The following is an 18,158-nucleotide window of genomic DNA, read 5'->3' on the forward strand; positions in this document are numbered from 1 at the left end:
AGCCTTTGTCAAAGCGGTGCTTTAAATCTAGGAAGCGTTTCTGGTGTCTTAGGACACGGGGGTCTGCACTAGGATCCAAGATGTAAACGACGGACTGCCCGTCCTTTCTGGGCCTTGTGAGCGAAGCTCAGTTGAGGGCAACTATAGGCTGAAAGAAGGGCTGTGAAGGGCGTCTTTTGTTAAAATGCTAGGATGCGGCAAGTTGAAACGAATGTAGTATCTCCGTTCTATGCGCACCTTGGACGTGCCATGGAGTGACGGATACAACAGGGTGAATGCTCTGCGGTCCATTTTGAAACTAAGGCTTGAAGGGAAACTTTATTTTCCTCATTGGGATTTAGAGAGCTGCGGGCTCAGTTCTCCCTGGGAAACAGTGTTGTTGCACAGTTGCCTTTGTGATGACAAGTGAGTTTCCTGGAAGGAGATTGGATGTTGCCGTTCCTCGGTAAGTGCTCCTACTTCAGTTGTCCTCAGGGAAGGGGAGAACCACACGGGGCCTCTGGCCTTAAGCTAATGTTCAGGTTTTCTCATGAACCAGGTAGGCATGCGACAGACCCCATGCAGCCTTAGTCCCTGGGTTTCTCGAACCCTAGGAAGCATATCAGGTCCTCTCTTGAGTCGCGGGGCTGTACTAGGATCCGAAACGGACTAAAAGGGCCTCCTGTGTCTTCAGGGAGTTGTGAGCAACGCACCGCTGGCAGCAGCTAGATGCCGCAATCATGGGCAGCGAAGGGCTTCGTCGGAGAAACACCTAGGTTGGGATAGCTTAGAAACAGCCAGCTATCAGCGTTCTGTTCATTCCTTCATGCAAAACGTGTCTGCTTTTCTGCCGAACCCAGAGCACACAAAACATACAGTGATTCGACCCCGCCTTCAGGGCACTCGCACGTGATGCAATTTACCCCAGGCGGCCACTGGACTTTCAGTGTAGCCTGAAAAATTTTCAGGCTCTCCCTTGAAAGCCAGGTACTCTGGAGATACATTGTACACACCGGCCTCACTAACCCATGACTTGCTAATCCTTTCACCACCATCACGACCCCGTATCACAAAGTGTATCACAAAGTTGACTCACGAAAGGGTCTAGGTGGTCAGCTGAACGTCCAGTAGGGAGTCAGAAACTGCAGCATAAGACGCTGTGCCCTCGCCTTGGAAACTGAACCGTGATGGGAAGTTTATTTGGCACACTGGAATGACGACACGTGGCCTCAAGGTTACCTGATGAACAGTGTAGTGGCCTATCTTTTCTTCATTGCACAATTGCCTTGTGAGGACAAGTCATATCCCCGCCCCCCGTGAGGCAAACGTGGCCTTTCAGTCCCTGCTAAGTGCTCATCCCTCAGCAATCGTCGGTGAGTAAGCCAAAAATATAGGAGGACTGGCTCCAAGCTAAGTTACTGTTTTGTTCGTCACACAGATAGATAGGCAGGCAACAGGTTCCAGGCAGCGTTTGTCAAAGCGGTGCTTTAAGTGTAGGAAGCATTTCTGGTGTCTTAGGACTAACAGGTCTGCACTGGGATCCAAGATGTACACAAGGGACCGCCCATCGCTTCTAGGAGCTGAGAGAACTGTTCGGCTGAGGACAACCATATGCCAAAAGAAGGGCAGTAAAGGCCTTCTTTTGCTAAACATCTAGCATGTGGTAAGTGAAACAACTCAAGTATCTCCCTTCTAACGCACCTTGGGAGTACAAACTAGAGAAAGACACAGCAGGGTGAATGCTCTGTGTGGTCCCTTTTGAAAGTAAGGCTGCGAGTGAAACTTTATTTTCCTCATTGGGATTTACAGAGCCGCGGGCTCAATTCTCCCCAAGAAACACTGTTGCTGCACAGCTTCTCTTCGTAACACAATTGCCCTGGTGATGACGTGAGTTTCTAGGCAAGAAACTTGGAGGTTGCCATCCCTTGGTAGGTGGTCATCCTTCAGTAGTCTTCAGGGAATGGGCCCACCACATGGGGCCTCTAGCCTCAAGCTAACGTCCAGGTGTTCTCATGACAGACTTAGCGAAACAACCGATTGCATAGAGCCTTAGTCCCTGTGGTTCTTGAACTCTAGGAAGCATATCAGCTCTCTTTTGGACTCACTTGTCAGCGCTAGGTTCCAAAACGTACTGAGAAAGGACTGCCTGTGTCTTCGGGGAGCCTTGAGCCATCTACCGTCGGGAACAGCTAGATGCCAACTGATGGGCAGTGAAGGGCTTCGTTGTTTAGACACCTGGATTGCGATAGCTTGAAAGCAACCCAGTTATCAACGTTCCATGCCTTCCTTCATGCAAAGGGTGTCTGCGCTCTGGAGGAACCCTGAGCTGCAGTAGAAAATACAATTAGCCTACCACTGCTCCTGGGAGCTGCTCCACGACGTCTGTCTACCTCAAGCGGCAACTACACTTTAAGTCCGGCTTCAAAACCTACAGGGTTTTCCAGAACTGGTAGATAGTCTAGAGAAGTACCGTCACCTAGGCCTAACTAAGCCCTCCCCTTGATATCCTTACACCACAGTAAGGACTCCCAGCATGGCAATGGTGACTAGTGTCACGAGCCACTGTGTCCACGGGATGTACAAGAGAGAGTCCGATGCGACTTGGTAATATGCTGCTTTGTCCTGCTGGGAATTGAGTCTTCCTGGGAAGTTGATTTTCCTCATTGCAAAGTAGAGAGTTTGCGGCCTCAGGGTTACCTGGTAAACACTGTTGTTGCCCATCTTCTCTTTGCTGCACAGTCGTCTTTGGGAGGACTAGTTATCTTCCACGAAAGAGCACTTGGCTTTCAATTCCTGCCACGGCCTCCTCCCTCAAAAATCATTCGTGAGTACGCCCACAACCCCGGACGACTCGCCTCAAGCCAACGTTCTACGTCTCTCATCACAGACATAGGCGGGCCGCAAGCTCACGGCAGCCTTTGTCAAAGCGGTGCTTTAAATCTAGGAAGCGTTTCTGGTGTCTTAGGACACGGGGGTCTGCACTAGGATCCAAGATGTAAACGACGGACTGCCCGTCCTTTCTGGGCCTTGTGAGCGAAGCTCAGTTGAGGGCAACTATAGGCTGAAAGAAGGGCTGTGAAGGGCGTCTTTTGTTAAAATGCTAGGATGCGGCAAGTTGAAACGAATGTAGTATCTCCGTTCTATGCGCACCTTGGACGTGCCATGGAGTGACGGATACAACAGGGTGAATGCTCTGCGGTCCATTTTGAAACTAAGGCTTGAAGGGAAACTTTATTTTCCTCATTGGGATTTAGAGAGCTGCGGGCTCAGTTCTCCCTGGGAAACAGTGTTGTTGCACAGTTGCCTTTGTGATGACAAGTGAGTTTCCTGGAAGGAGATTGGATGTTGCCGTTCCTCGGTAAGTGCTCCTACTTCAGTTGTCCTCAGGGAAGGGGAGAACCACACGGGGCCTCTGGCCTTAAGCTAATGTTCAGGTTTTCTCATGAACCAGGTAGGCATGCGACAGACCCCATGCAGCCTTAGTCCCTGGGTTTCTCGAACCCTAGGAAGCATATCAGGTCCTCTCTTGAGTCGCGGGGCTGTACTAGGATCCGAAACGGACTAAAAGGGCCTCCTGTGTCTTCAGGGAGTTGTGAGCAATGCACCGCTGGCAGCAGCTAGATGCCGCAATCATGGGCAGCGAAGGGCTTCGTCGGAGAAACACCTAGGTTGGGATAGCTTAGAAACAGCCAGCTATCAGCGTTCTGTTCATTCCTTCATGCAAAACGTGTCTGCTTTTCTGCCGAACCCAGAGCACACAAAACATACAGTGATTCGACCCCGCCTTCAGGGCACTCGCACGTGATGCAATTTACCCCAGGCGGCCACTGGACTTTCAGTGTAGCCTGAAAAATTTTCAGGCTCTCCCTTGAAAGCCAGGTACTCTGGAGATACATTGTACACACCGGCCTCACTAACCCATGACTTGCTAATCCTTTCACCACCATCACGACCCCGTATCACAAAGTGTATCACAAAGTTGACTCATGAAAGGGTCTAGGTGGTCAGCTGAACGTCCAGTAGGGAGTCAGAAACTGCAGCATAAGACGCTGTGCCCTCGCCTTGGAAACTGAACCGTGATGGGAAGTTTATTTGGCACACTGGAATGACGACACGCGGCCTCAAGGTTACCTGATGAACAGTGTAGTGGCCTATCTTTTCTTCATTGCACAATTGCCTTGTGAGGACAAGTCATATCCCCGCCCCCCGTGAGGCAAACGTGGCCTTTCAGTCCCTGCTAAGTGCTCATCCCTCAGCAATCGTCGGTGAGTAAGCCAAAAATATAGGAGGACTGGCTCCAAGCTAAGTTACTGTTTTGTTCGTCACACAGATAGATAGGCAGGCAACAGGTTCCAGGCAGCGTTTGTCAAAGCGGTGCTTTAAGTGTAGGAAGCATTTCTGGTGTCTTAGGACTAACAGGTCTGCACTGGGATCCAAGATGTACACAAGGGACCGCCCATCGCTTCTAGGAGCTGAGAGAACTGTTCGGCTGAGGACAACCATATGCCAAAAGAAGGGCAGTAAAGGCCTTCTTTTGCTAAACATCTAGCATGTGGTAAGTGAAACAACTCAAGTATCTCCCTTCTAACGCACCTTGGGAGTACAAACTAGAGAAAGACACAGCAGGGTGAATGCTCTGTGTGGTCCCTTTTGAAAGTAAGGCTGCGAGTGAAACTTTATTTTCCTCATTGGGATTTACAGAGCCGCGGGCTCAATTCTCCCCAAGAAACACTGTTGCTGCACAGCTTCTCTTCGTAACACAATTGCCCTGGTGATGACGTGAGTTTCTAGGCAAGAAACTTGGAGGTTGCCATCCCTTGGTAGGTGGTCATCCTTCAGTAGTCTTCAGGGAATGGGCCCACCACATGGGGCCTCTAGCCTCAAGCTAACGTCCAGGTGTTCTCATGACAGACTTAGCGAAACAACCGATTGCATAGAGCCTTAGTCCCTGTGGTTCTTGAACTCTAGGAAGCATATCAGCTCTCTTTTGGACTCACTTGTCAGCGCTAGGTTCCAAAACGTACTGAGAAAGGACTGCCTGTGTCTTCGGGGAGCCTTGAGCCATCTACCGTCGGGAACAGCTAGATGCCAACTGATGGGCAGTGAAGGGCTTCGTTGTTTAGACACCTGGATTGCGATAGCTTGAAAGCAACCCAGTTATCAACGTTCCATGCCTTCCTTCATGCAAAGGGTGTCTGCGCTCTGGAGGAACCCTGAGCTGCAGTAGAAAATACAATTAGCCTACCACTGCTCCTGGGAGCTGCTCCACGACGTCTGTCTACCTCAAGCGGCAACTACACTTTAAGTCCGGCTTCAAAACCTACAGGGTTTTCCAGAACTGGTAGATAGTCTAGAGAAGTACCGTCACCTAGGCCTAACTAAGCCCTCCCCTTGATATCCTTACACCACAGTAAGGACTCCCAGCATGGCAATGGTGACTAGTGTCACGAGCCACTGTGTCCACGGGATGTACAAGAGAGAGTCCGATGTGACTTGGTAATATGCTGCTTTGTCCTGCTGGGAATTGAGTCTTCCTGGGAAGTTGATTTTCCTCATTGCAAAGTAGAGAGTTTGCGGCCTCAGGGTTACCTGGTAAACACTGTTGTTGCCCATCTTCTCTTTGCTGCACAGTCGTCTTTGGGAGGACTAGTTATCTTCCACGAAAGAGCACTTGGCTTTCAATTCCTGCCACGGCCTCCTCCCTCAAAAATCATTCGTGAGTACGCCCACAACCCCGGACGACTCGCCTCAAGCCAACGTTCTACGTCTCTCATCACAGACATAGGCGGGCCGCAAGCTCACGGCAGCCTTTGTCAAAGCGGTGCTTTAAATCTAGGAAGCGTTTCTGGTGTCTTAGGACACGGGGGTCTGCACTAGGATCCAAGATGTAAACGACGGACTGCCCGTCCTTTCTGGGCCTTGTGAGCGAAGCTCAGTTGAGGGCAACTATAGGCTGAAAGAAGGGCTGTGAAGGGCGTCTTTTGTTAAAATGCTAGGATGCGGCAAGTTGAAACGAATGTAGTATCTCCGTTCTATGCGCACCTTGGACGTGCCATGGAGTGACGGATACAACAGGGTGAATGCTCTGCGGTCCATTTTGAAACTAAGGCTTGAAGGGAAACTTTATTTTCCTCATTGGGATTTAGAGAGCTGCGGGCTCAGTTCTCCCTGGGAAACAGTGTTGTTGCACAGTTGCCTTTGTGATGACAAGTGAGTTTCCTGGAAGGAGATTGGATGTTGCCGTTCCTCGGTAAGTGCTCCTACTTCAGTTGTCCTCAGGGAAGGGGAGAACCACACGGGGCCTCTGGCCTTAAGCTAATGTTCAGGTTTTCTCATGAACCAGGTAGGCATGCGACAGACCCCATGCAGCCTTAGTCCCTGGGTTTCTCGAACCCTAGGAAGCATATCAGGTCCTCTCTTGAGTCGCGGGGCTGTACTAGGATCCGAAACGGACTAAAAGGGCCTCCTGTGTCTTCAGGGAGTTGTGAGCAATGCACCGCTGGCAGCAGCTAGATGCCGCAATCATGGGCAGCGAAGGGCTTCGTCGGAGAAACACCTAGGTTGGGATAGCTTAGAAACAGCCAGCTATCAGCGTTCTGTTCATTCCTTCATGCAAAACGTGTCTGCTTTTCTGCCGAACCCAGAGCACACAAAACATACAGTGATTCGACCCCGCCTTCAGGGCACTCGCACGTGATGCAATTTACCCCAGGCGGCCACTGGACTTTCAGTGTAGCCTGAAAAATTTCAGGCTCTCCCTTGAAAGCCAGGTACTCTGGAGATACATTGTACACACCGGCCTCACTAACCCATGACTTGCTAATCCTTTCACCACCATCACGACCCCGTATCACAAAGTGTATCACAAAGTTGACTCACGAAAGGGTCTAGGTGGTCAGCTGAACGTCCAGTAGGGAGTCAGAAACTGCAGCATAAGACGCTGTGCCCTCGCCTTGGAAACTGAACCGTGATGGGAAGTTTATTTGGCACACTGGAATGACGACACGCGGCCTCAAGGTTACCTGATGAACAGTGTAGTGGCCTATCTTTTCTTCATTGCACAATTGCCTTGTGAGGACAAGTCATATCCCCGCCCCCCGTGAGGCAAACGTGGCCTTTCAGTCCCTGCTAAGTGCTCATCCCTCAGCAATCGTCGGTGAGTAAGCCAAAAATATAGGAGGACTGGCTCCAAGCTAAGTTACTGTTTTGTTCGTCACACAGATAGATAGGCAGGCAACAGGTTCCAGGCAGCGTTTGTCAAAGCGGTGCTTTAAGTGTAGGAAGCATTTCTGGTGTCTTAGGACTAACAGGTCTGCACTGGGATCCAAGATGTACACAAGGGACCGCCCATCGCTTCTAGGAGCTGAGAGAACTGTTCGGCTGAGGACAACCATATGCCAAAAGAAGGGCAGTAAAGGCCTTCTTTTGCTAAACATCTAGCATGTGGTAAGTGAAACAACTCAAGTATCTCCCTTCTAACGCACCTTGGGAGTACAAACTAGAGAAAGACACAGCAGGGTGAATGCTCTGTGTGGTCCCTTTTGAAAGTAAGGCTGCGAGTGAAACTTTATTTTCCTCATTGGGATTTACAGAGCCGCGGGCTCAATTCTCCCCAAGAAACACTGTTGCTGCACAGCTTCTCTTCGTAACACAATTGCCCTGGTGATGACGTGAGTTTCTAGGCAAGAAACTTGGAGGTTGCCATCCCTTGGTAGGTGGTCATCCTTCAGTAGTCTTCAGGGAATGGGCCCACCACATGGGGCCTCTAGCCTCAAGCTAACGTCCAGGTGTTCTCATGACAGACTTAGCGAAACAACCGATTGCATAGAGCCTTAGTCCCTGTGGTTCTTGAACTCTAGGAAGCATATCAGCTCTCTTTTGGACTCACTTGTCAGCGCTAGGTTCCAAAACGTACTGAGAAAGGACTGCCTGTGTCTTCGGGGAGCCTTGAGCCATCTACCGTCGGGAACAGCTAGATGCCAACTGATGGGCAGTGAAGGGCTTCGTTGTTTAGACACCTGGATTGCGATAGCTTGAAAGCAACCCAGTTATCAACGTTCCATGCCTTCCTTCATGCAAAGGGTGTCTGCGCTCTGGAGGAACCCTGAGCTGCAGTAGAAAATACAATTAGCCTACCACTGCTCCTGGGAGCTGCTCCACGACGTCTGTCTACCTCAAGCGGCAACTACACTTTAAGTCCGGCTTCAAAACCTACAGGGTTTTCCAGAACTGGTAGATAGTCTAGAGAAGTACCGTCACCTAGGCCTAACTAAGCCCTCCCCTTGATATCCTTACACCACAGTAAGGACTCCCAGCATGGCAATGGTGACTAGTGTCACGAGCCACTGTGTCCACGGGATGTACAAGAGAGAGTCCGATGCGACTTGGTAATATGCTGCTTTGTCCTGCTGGGAATTGAGTCTTCCTGGGAAGTTGATTTTCCTCATTGCAAAGTAGAGAGTTTGCGGCCTCAGGGTTACCTGGTAAACACTGTTGTTGCCCATCTTCTCTTTGCTGCACAGTCGTCTTTGGGAGGACTAGTTATCTTCCACGAAAGAGCACTTGGCTTTCAATTCCTGCCACGGCCTCCTCCCTCAAAAATCATTCGTGAGTACGCCCACAACCCCGGACGACTCGCCTCAAGCCAACGTTCTACGTCTCTCATCACAGACATAGGCGGGCCGCAAGCTCACGGCAGCCTTTGTCAAAGCGGTGCTTTAAATCTAGGAAGCGTTTCTGGTGTCTTAGGACACGGGGGTCTGCACTAGGATCCAAGATGTAAACGACGGACTGCCCGTCCTTTCTGGGCCTTGTGAGCGAAGCTCAGTTGAGGGCAACTATAGGCTGAAAGAAGGGCTGTGAAGGGCGTCTTTTGTTAAAATGCTAGGATGCGGCAAGTTGAAACGAATGTAGTATCTCCGTTCTATGCGCACCTTGGACGTGCCATGGAGTGACGGATACAACAGGGTGAATGCTCTGCGGTCCATTTTGAAACTAAGGCTTGAAGGGAAACTTTATTTTCCTCATTGGGATTTAGAGAGCTGCGGGCTCAGTTCTCCCTGGGAAACAGTGTTGTTGCACAGTTGCCTTTGTGATGACAAGTGAGTTTCCTGGAAGGAGATTGGATGTTGCCGTTCCTCGGTAAGTGCTCCTACTTCAGTTGTCCTCAGGGAAGGGGAGAACCACACGGCGCCTCTGGCCTTAAGCTAATGTTCAGGTTTTCTCATGAACCAGGTAGGCATGCGACAGACCCCATGCAGCCTTAGTCCCTGGGTTTCTCGAACCCTAGGAAGCATATCAGGTCCTCTCTTGAGTCGCGGGGCTGTACTAGGATCCGAAACGGACTAAAAGGGCCTCCTGTGTCTTCAGGGAGTTGTGAGCAATGCACCGCTGGCAGCAGCTAGATGCCGCAATCATGGGCAGCGAAGGGCTTCGTCGGAGAAACACCTAGGTTGGGATAGCTTAGAAACAGCCAGCTATCAGCGTTCTGTTCATTCCTTCATGCAAAACGTGTCTGCTTTTCTGCCGAACCCAGAGCACACAAAACATACAGTGATTCGACCCCGCCTTCAGGGCACTCGCACGTGATGCAATTTACCCCAGGCGGCCACTGGACTTTCAGTGTAGCCTGAAAAATTTCAGGCTCTCCCTTGAAAGCCAGGTACTCTGGAGATACATTGTACACACCGGCCTCACTAACCCATGACTTGCTAATCCTTTCACCACCATCACGACCCCGTATCACAAAGTGTATCACAAAGTTGACTCACGAAAGGGTCTAGGTGGTCAGCTGAACGTCCAGTAGGGAGTCAGAAACTGCAGCATAAGACGCTGTGCCCTCGCCTTGGAAACTGAACCGTGATGGGAAGTTTATTTGGCACACTGGAATGACGACACGCGGCCTCAAGGTTACCTGATGAACAGTGTAGTGGCCTATCTTTTCTTCATTGCACAATTGCCTTGTGAGGACAAGTCATATCCCCGCCCCCCGTGAGGCAAACGTGGCCTTTCAGTCCCTGCTAAGTGCTCATCCCTCAGCAATCGTCGGTGAGTAAGCCAAAAATATAGGAGGACTGGCTCCAAGCTAAGTTACTGTTTTGTTCGTCACACAGATAGATAGGCAGGCAACAGGTTCCAGGCAGCGTTTGTCAAAGCGGTGCTTTAAGTGTAGGAAGCATTTCTGGTGTCTTAGGACTAACAGGTCTGCACTGGGATCCAAGATGTACACAAGGGACCGCCCATCGCTTCTAGGAGCTGAGAGAACTGTTCGGCTGAGGACAACCATATGCCAAAAGAAGGGCAGTAAAGGCCTTCTTTTGCTAAACATCTAGCATGTGGTAAGTGAAACAACTCAAGTATCTCCCTTCTAACGCACCTTGGGAGTACAAACTAGAGAAAGACACAGCAGGGTGAATGCTCTGTGTGGTCCCTTTTGAAAGTAAGGCTGCGAGTGAAACTTTATTTTCCTCATTGGGATTTACAGAGCCGCGGGCTCAATTCTCCCCAAGAAACACTGTTGCTGCACAGCTTCTCTTCGTAACACAATTGCCCTGGTGATGACGTGAGTTTCTAGGCAAGAAACTTGGAGGTTGCCATCCCTTGGTAGGTGGTCATCCTTCAGTAGTCTTCAGGGAATGGGCCCACCACATGGGGCCTCTAGCCTCAAGCTAACGTCCAGGTGTTCTCATGACAGACTTAGCGAAACAACCGATTGCATAGAGCCTTAGTCCCTGTGGTTCTTGAACTCTAGGAAGCATATCAGCTCTCTTTTGGACTCACTTGTCAGCGCTAGGTTCCAAAACGTACTGAGAAAGGACTGCCTGTGTCTTCGGGGAGCCTTGAGCCATCTACCGTCGGGAACAGCTAGATGCCAACTGATGGGCAGTGAAGGGCTTCGTTGTTTAGACACCTGGATTGCGATAGCTTGAAAGCAACCCAGTTATCAACGTTCCATGCCTTCCTTCATGCAAAGGGTGTCTGCGCTCTGGAGGAACCCTGAGCTGCAGTAGAAAATACAATTAGCCTACCACTGCTCCTGGGAGCTGCTCCACGACGTCTGTCTACCTCAAGCGGCAACTACACTTTAAGTCCGGCTTCAAAACCTACAGGGTTTTCCAGAACTGGTAGATAGTCTAGAGAAGTACCGTCACCTAGGCCTAACTAAGCCCTCCCCTTGATATCCTTACACCACAGTAAGGACTCCCAGCATGGCAATGGTGACTAGTGTCACAAGCCACTGTGTCCACGGGATGTACAAGAGAGAGTCCGATGCAACTTGGTAATATGCTGCTTTGTCCTGCTGGGAATTGAGTCTTCCTGGGAAGTTGATTTTCCTCATTGCAAAGTAGAGAGTTTGCGGCCTCAGGGTTACCTGGTAAACACTGTTGTTGCCCATCTTCTCTTTGCTGCACAGTCGTCTTTGGGAGGACTAGTTATCTTCCACGAAAGAGCACTTGGCTTTCAATTCCTGCCACGGCCTCCTCCCTCAAAAATCATTCGTGAGTACGCCCACAACCCCGGACGACTCGCCTCAAGCCAACGTTCTACGTCTCTCATCACAGACATAGGCGGGCCGCAAGCTCACGGCAGCCTTTGTCAAAGCGGTGCTTTAAATCTAGGAAGCGTTTCTGGTGTCTTAGGACACGGGGGTCTGCACTAGGATCCAAGATGTAAACGACGGACTGCCCGTCCTTTCTGGGCCTTGTGAGCGAAGCTCAGTTGAGGGCAACTATAGGCTGAAAGAAGGGCTGTGAAGGGCGTCTTTTGTTAAAATGCTAGGATGCGGCAAGTTGAAACGAATGTAGTATCTCCGTTCTATGCGCACCTTGGACGTGCCATGGAGTGACGGATACAACAGGGTGAATGCTCTGCGGTCCATTTTGAAACTAAGGCTTGAAGGGAAACTTTATTTTCCTCATTGGGATTTAGAGAGCTGCGGGCTCAGTTCTCCCTGGGAAACAGTGTTGTTGCACAGTTGCCTTTGTGATGACAAGTGAGTTTCCTGGAAGGAGATTGGATGTTGCCGTTCCTCGGTAAGTGCTCCTACTTCAGTTGTCCTCAGGGAAGGGGAGAACCACACGGCGCCTCTGGCCTTAAGCTAATGTTCAGGTTTTCTCATGAACCAGGTAGGCATGCGACAGACCCCATGCAGCCTTAGTCCCTGGGTTTCTCGAACCCTAGGAAGCATATCAGGTCCTCTCTTGAGTCGCGGGGCTGTACTAGGATCCGAAACGGACTAAAAGGGCCTCCTGTGTCTTCAGGGAGTTGTGAGCAATGCACCGCTGGCAGCAGCTAGATGCCGCAATCATGGGCAGCGAAGGGCTTCGTCGGAGAAACACCTAGGTTGGGATAGCTTAGAAACAGCCAGCTATCAGCGTTCTGTTCATTCCTTCATGCAAAACGTGTCTGCTTTTCTGCCGAACCCAGAGCACACAAAACATACAGTGATTCGACCCCGCCTTCAGGGCACTCGCACGTGATGCAATTTACCCCAGGCGGCCACTGGACTTTCAGTGTAGCCTGAAAAATTTCAGGCTCTCCCTTGAAAGCCAGGTACTCTGGAGATACATTGTACACACCGGCCTCACTAACCCATGACTTGCTAATCCTTTCACCACCATCACGACCCCGTATCACAAAGTGTATCACAAAGTTGACTCACGAAAGGGTCTAGGTGGTCAGCTGAACGTCCAGTAGGGAGTCAGAAACTGCAGCATAAGACGCTGTACCCTCGCCTTGGAAACTGAACCGTGATGGGAAGTTTATTTGGCACACTGGAATGACGACACGCGGCCTCAAGGTTACCTGATGAACAGTGTAGTGGCCTATCTTTTCTTCATTGCACAATTGCCTTGTGAGGACAAGTCATATCCCCGCCCCCCGTGAGGCAAACGTGGCCTTTCAGTCCCTGCTAAGTGCTCATCCCTCAGCAATCGTCGGTGAGTAAGCCAAAAATATAGGAGGACTGGCTCCAAGCTAAGTTACTGTTTTGTTCGTCACACAGATAGATAGGCAGGCAACAGGTTCCAGGCAGCGTTTGTCAAAGCGGTGCTTTAAGTGTAGGAAGCATTTCTGGTGTCTTAGGACTAACAGGTCTGCACTGGGATCCAAGATGTACACAAGGGACCGCCCATCGCTTCTAGGAGCTGAGAGAACTGTTCGGCTGAGGACAACCATATGCCAAAAGAAGGGCAGTAAAGGCCTTCTTTTGCTAAACATCTAGCATGTGGTAAGTGAAACAACTCAAGTATCTCCCTTCTAACGCACCTTGGGAGTACAAACTAGAGAAAGACACAGCAGGGTGAATGCTCTGTGTGGTCCCTTTTGAAAGTAAGGCTGCGAGTGAAACTTTATTTTCCTCATTGGGATTTACAGAGCCGCGGGCTCAATTCTCCCCAAGAAACACTGTTGCTGCACAGCTTCTCTTCGTAACACAATTGCCCTGGTGATGACGTGAGTTTCTAGGCAAGAAACTTGGAGGTTGCCATCCCTTGGTAGGTGGTCATCCTTCAGTAGTCTTCAGGGAATGGGCCCACCACATGGGGCCTCTAGCCTCAAGCTAACGTCCAGGTGTTCTCATGACAGACTTAGCGAAACAACCGATTGCATAGAGCCTTAGTCCCTGTGGTTCTTGAACTCTAGGAAGCATATCAGCTCTCTTTTGGACTCACTTGTCAGCGCTAGGTTCCAAAACGTACTGAGAAAGGACTGCCTGTGTCTTCGGGGAGCCTTGAGCCATCTACCGTCGGGAACAGCTAGATGCCAACTGATGGGCAGTGAAGGGCTTCGTTGTTTAGACACCTGGATTGCGATAGCTTGAAAGCAACCCAGTTATCAACGTTCCATGCCTTCCTTCATGCAAAGGGTGTCTGCGCTCTGGAGGAACCCTGAGCTGCAGTAGAAAATACAATTAGCCTACCACTGCTCCTGGGAGCTGCTCCACGACGTCTGTCTACCTCAAGCGGCAACTACACTTTAAGTCCGGCTTCAAAACCTACAGGGTTTTCCAGAACTGGTAGATAGTCTAGAGAAGTACCGTCACCTAGGCCTAACTAAGCCCTCCCCTTGATATCCTTACACCACAGTAAGGACTCCCAGCATGGCAATGGTGACTAGTGTCACGAGCCACTGTGTCCACGGGATGTACAAGAGAGAGTCCGATGCGACTTGGTAATATGCTGCTTTGTCCTGCTGGGAATTGAGTCTTCCTGGGAAGTTGATTTTCCTCATTGCAAAGTAGAGAGTTTGCGGCCTCAGGGTTACCTGGTAAACACTGTTGTTGCCCATCTTCTCTTTGCTGCACAGTCGTCTTTGGGAGGACTAGTTATCTTCCACGAAAGAGCACTTGGCTTTCAATTCCTGCCACGGCCTCCTCCCTCAAAAATCATTCGTGAGTACGCCCACAACCCCGGACGACTCGCCTCAAGCCAACGTTCTACGTCTCTCATCACAGACATAGGCGGGCCGCAAGCTCACGGCAGCCTTTGTCAAAGCGGTGCTTTAAATCTAGGAAGCGTTTCTGGTGTCTTAGGACACGGGGGTCTGCACTAGGATCCAAGATGTAAACGACGGACTGCCCGTCCTTTCTGGGCCTTGTGAGCGAAGCTCAGTTGAGGGCAACTATAGGCTGAAAGAAGGGCTGTGAAGGGCGTCTTTTGTTAAAATGCTAGGATGCGGCAAGTTGAAACGAATGTAGTATCTCCGTTCTATGCGCACCTTGGACGTGCCATGGAGTGACGGATACAACAGGGTGAATGCTCTGCGGTCCATTTTGAAACTAAGGCTTGAAGGGAAACTTTATTTTCCTCATTGGGATTTAGAGAGCTGCGGGCTCAGTTCTCCCTGGGAAACAGTGTTGTTGCACAGTTGCCTTTGTGATGACAAGTGAGTTTCCTGGAAGGAGATTGGATGTTGCCGTTCCTCGGTAAGTGCTCCTACTTCAGTTGTCCTCAGGGAAGGGGAGAACCACACGGCGCCTCTGGCCTTAAGCTAATGTTCAGGTTTTCTCATGAACCAGGTAGGCATGCGACAGACCCCATGCAGCCTTAGTCCCTGGGTTTCTCGAACCCTAGGAAGCATATCAGGTCCTCTCTTGAGTCGCGGGGCTGTACTAGGATCCGAAACGGACTAAAAGGGCCTCCTGTGTCTTCAGGGAGTTGTGAGCAATGCACCGCTGGCAGCAGCTAGATGCCGCAATCATGGGCAGCGAAGGGCTTCGTCGGAGAAACACCTAGGTTGGGATAGCTTAGAAACAGCCAGCTATCAGCGTTCTGTTCATTCCTTCATGCAAAACGTGTCTGCTTTTCTGCCGAACCCAGAGCACACAAAACATACAGTGATTCGACCCCGCCTTCAGGGCACTCGCACGTGATGCAATTTACCCCAGGCGGCCACTGGACTTTCAGTGTAGCCTGAAAAATTTCAGGCTCTCCCTTGAAAGCCAGGTACTCTGGAGATACATTGTACACACCGGCCTCACTAACCCATGACTTGCTAATCCTTTCACCACCATCACGACCCCGTATCACAAAGTGTATCACAAAGTTGACTCACGAAAGGGTCTAGGTGGTCAGCTGAACGTCCAGTAGGGAGTCAGAAACTGCAGCATAAGACGCTGTACCCTCGCCTTGGAAACTGAACCGTGATGGGAAGTTTATTTGGCACACTGGAATGACGACACGCGGCCTCAAGGTTACCTGATGAACAGTGTAGTGGCCTATCTTTTCTTCATTGCACAATTGCCTTGTGAGGACAAGTCATATCCCCGCCCCCCGTGAGGCAAACGTGGCCTTTCAGTCCCTGCTAAGTGCTCATCCCTCAGCAATCGTCGGTGAGTAAGCCAAAAATATAGGAGGACTGGCTCCAAGCTAAGTTACTGTTTTGTTCGTCACACAGATAGATAGGCAGGCAACAGGTTCCAGGCAGCGTTTGTCAAAGCGGTGCTTTAAGTGTAGGAAGCATTTCTGGTGTCTTAGGACTAACAGGTCTGCACTGGGATCCAAGATGTACACAAGGGACCGCCCATCGCTTCTAGGAGCTGAGAGAACTGTTCGGCTGAGGACAACCATATGCCAAAAGAAGGGCAGTAAAGGCCTTCTTTTGCTAAACATCTAGCATGTGGTAAGTGAAACAACTCAAGTATCTCCCTTCTAACGCACCTTGGGAGTACAAACTAGAGAAAGACACAGCAGGGTGAATGCTCTGTGTGGTCCCTTTTGAAAGTAAGGCTGCGAGTGAAACTTTATTTTCCTCATTGGGATTTACAGAGCCGCGGGCTCAATTCTCCCCAAGAAACACTGTTGCTGCACAGCTTCTCTTCGTAACACAATTGCCCTGGTGATGACGTGAGTTTCTAGGCAAGAAACTTGGAGGTTGCCATCCCTTGGTAGGTGGTCATCCTTCAGTAGTCTTCAGGGAATGGGCCCACCACATGGGGCCTCTAGCCTCAAGCTAACGTCCAGGTGTTCTCATGACAGACTTAGCGAAACAACCGATTGCATAGAGCCTTAGTCCCTGTGGTTCTTGAACTCTAGGAAGCATATCAGCTCTCTTTTGGACTCACTTGTCAGCGCTAGGTTCCAAAACGTACTGAGAAAGGACTGCCTGTGTCTTCGGGGAGCCTTGAGCCATCTACCGTCGGGAACAGCTAGATGCCAACTGATGGGCAGTGAAGGGCTTCGTTGTTTAGACACCTGGATTGCGATAGCTTGAAAGCAACCCAGTTATCAACGTTCCATGCCTTCCTTCATGCAAAGGGTGTCTGCGCTCTGGAGGAACCCTGAGCTGCAGTAGAAAATACAATTAGCCTACCACTGCTCCTGGGAGCTGCTCCACGACGTCTGTCTACCTCAAGCGGCAACTACACTTTAAGTCCGGCTTCAAAACCTACAGGGTTTTTCAGAACTGGTAGATAGTCTAGAGAAGTACCGTCACCTAGGCCTAACTAAGCCCTCCCCTTGATATCCTTACACCACAGTAAGGACTCCCAGCATGGCAATGGTGACTAGTGTCACGAGCCACTGTGTCCACGGGATGTACAAGAGAGAGTCCGATGCGACTTGGTAATATGCTGCTTTGTCCTGCTGGGAATTGAGTCTTCCTGGGAAGTTGATTTTCCTCATTGCAAAGTAGAGAGTTTGCGGCCTCAGGGTTACCTGGTAAACACTGTTGTTGCCCATCTTCTCTTTGCTGCACAGTCGTCTTTGGGAGGACTAGTTATCTTCCACGAAAGAGCACTTGGCTTTCAATTCCTGCCACGGCCTCCTCCCTCAAAAATCATTCGTGAGTACGCCCACAACCCCGGACGACTCGCCTCAAGCCAACGTTCTACGTCTCTCATCACAGACATAGGCGGGCCGCAAGCTCACGGCAGCCTTTGTCAAAGCGGTGCTTTAAATCTAGGAAGCGTTTCTGGTGTCTTAGGACACGGGGGTCTGCACTAGGATCCAAGATGTAAACGACGGACTGCCCGTCCTTTCTGGGCCTTGTGAGCGAAGCTCAGTTGAGGGCAACTATAGGCTGAAAGAAGGGCTGTGAAGGGCGTCTTTTGTTAAAATGCTAGGATGCGGCAAGTTGAAACGAATGTAGTATCTCCGTTCTATGCGCACCTTGGACGTGCCATGGAGTGACGGATACAACAGGGTGAATGCTCTGCGGTCCATTTTGAAACTAAGGCTTGAAGGGAAACTTTATTTTCCTCATTGGGATTTAGAGAGCTGCGGGCTCAGTTCTCCCTGGGAAACAGTGTTGTTGCACAGTTGCCTTTGTGATGACAAGTGAGTTTCCTGGAAGGAGATTGGATGTTGCCGTTCCTCGGTAAGTGCTCCTACTTCAGTTGTCCTCAGGGAAGGGGAGAACCACACGGGGCCTCTGGCCTTAAGCTAATGTTCAGGTTTTCTCATGAACCAGGTAGGCATGCGACAGACCCCATGCAGCCTTAGTCCCTGGGTTTCTCGCACCCTAGGAAGCATATCAGGTCCTCTCTTGAGTCGCGGGGCTGTACTAGGATCCGAAACGGACTAAAAGGGCCTCCTGTGTCTTCAGGGAGTTGTGAGCAATGCACCGCTGGCAGCAGCTAGATGCCGCAATCATGGGCAGCGAAGGGCTTCGTCGGAGAAACACCTAGGTTGGGATAGCTTAGAAACAGCCAGCTATCAGCGTTCTGTTCATTCCTTCATGCA

The 18,158-nt window shown here is 50.5% G+C and overlaps 1 long non-coding RNA gene across 1 annotated transcript in view; it reads right to left on the reverse strand.

Annotated features, from left to right (window-relative positions):
• LOC125965583 (uncharacterized) overlaps positions 1-18,158 on the reverse strand; it is a 540,823-nt gene that overhangs the window by 72,879 nt on the left and 449,786 nt on the right. The gene's annotated exons all lie outside the window — the stretch shown is intronic.

This window comes from Orcinus orca, chromosome 10, assembly GCF_937001465.1.
Source record: "Orcinus orca chromosome 10, mOrcOrc1.1, whole genome shotgun sequence".
NCBI classification, from domain to species: domain Eukaryota; kingdom Metazoa; phylum Chordata; class Mammalia; order Artiodactyla; family Delphinidae; genus Orcinus; species Orcinus orca.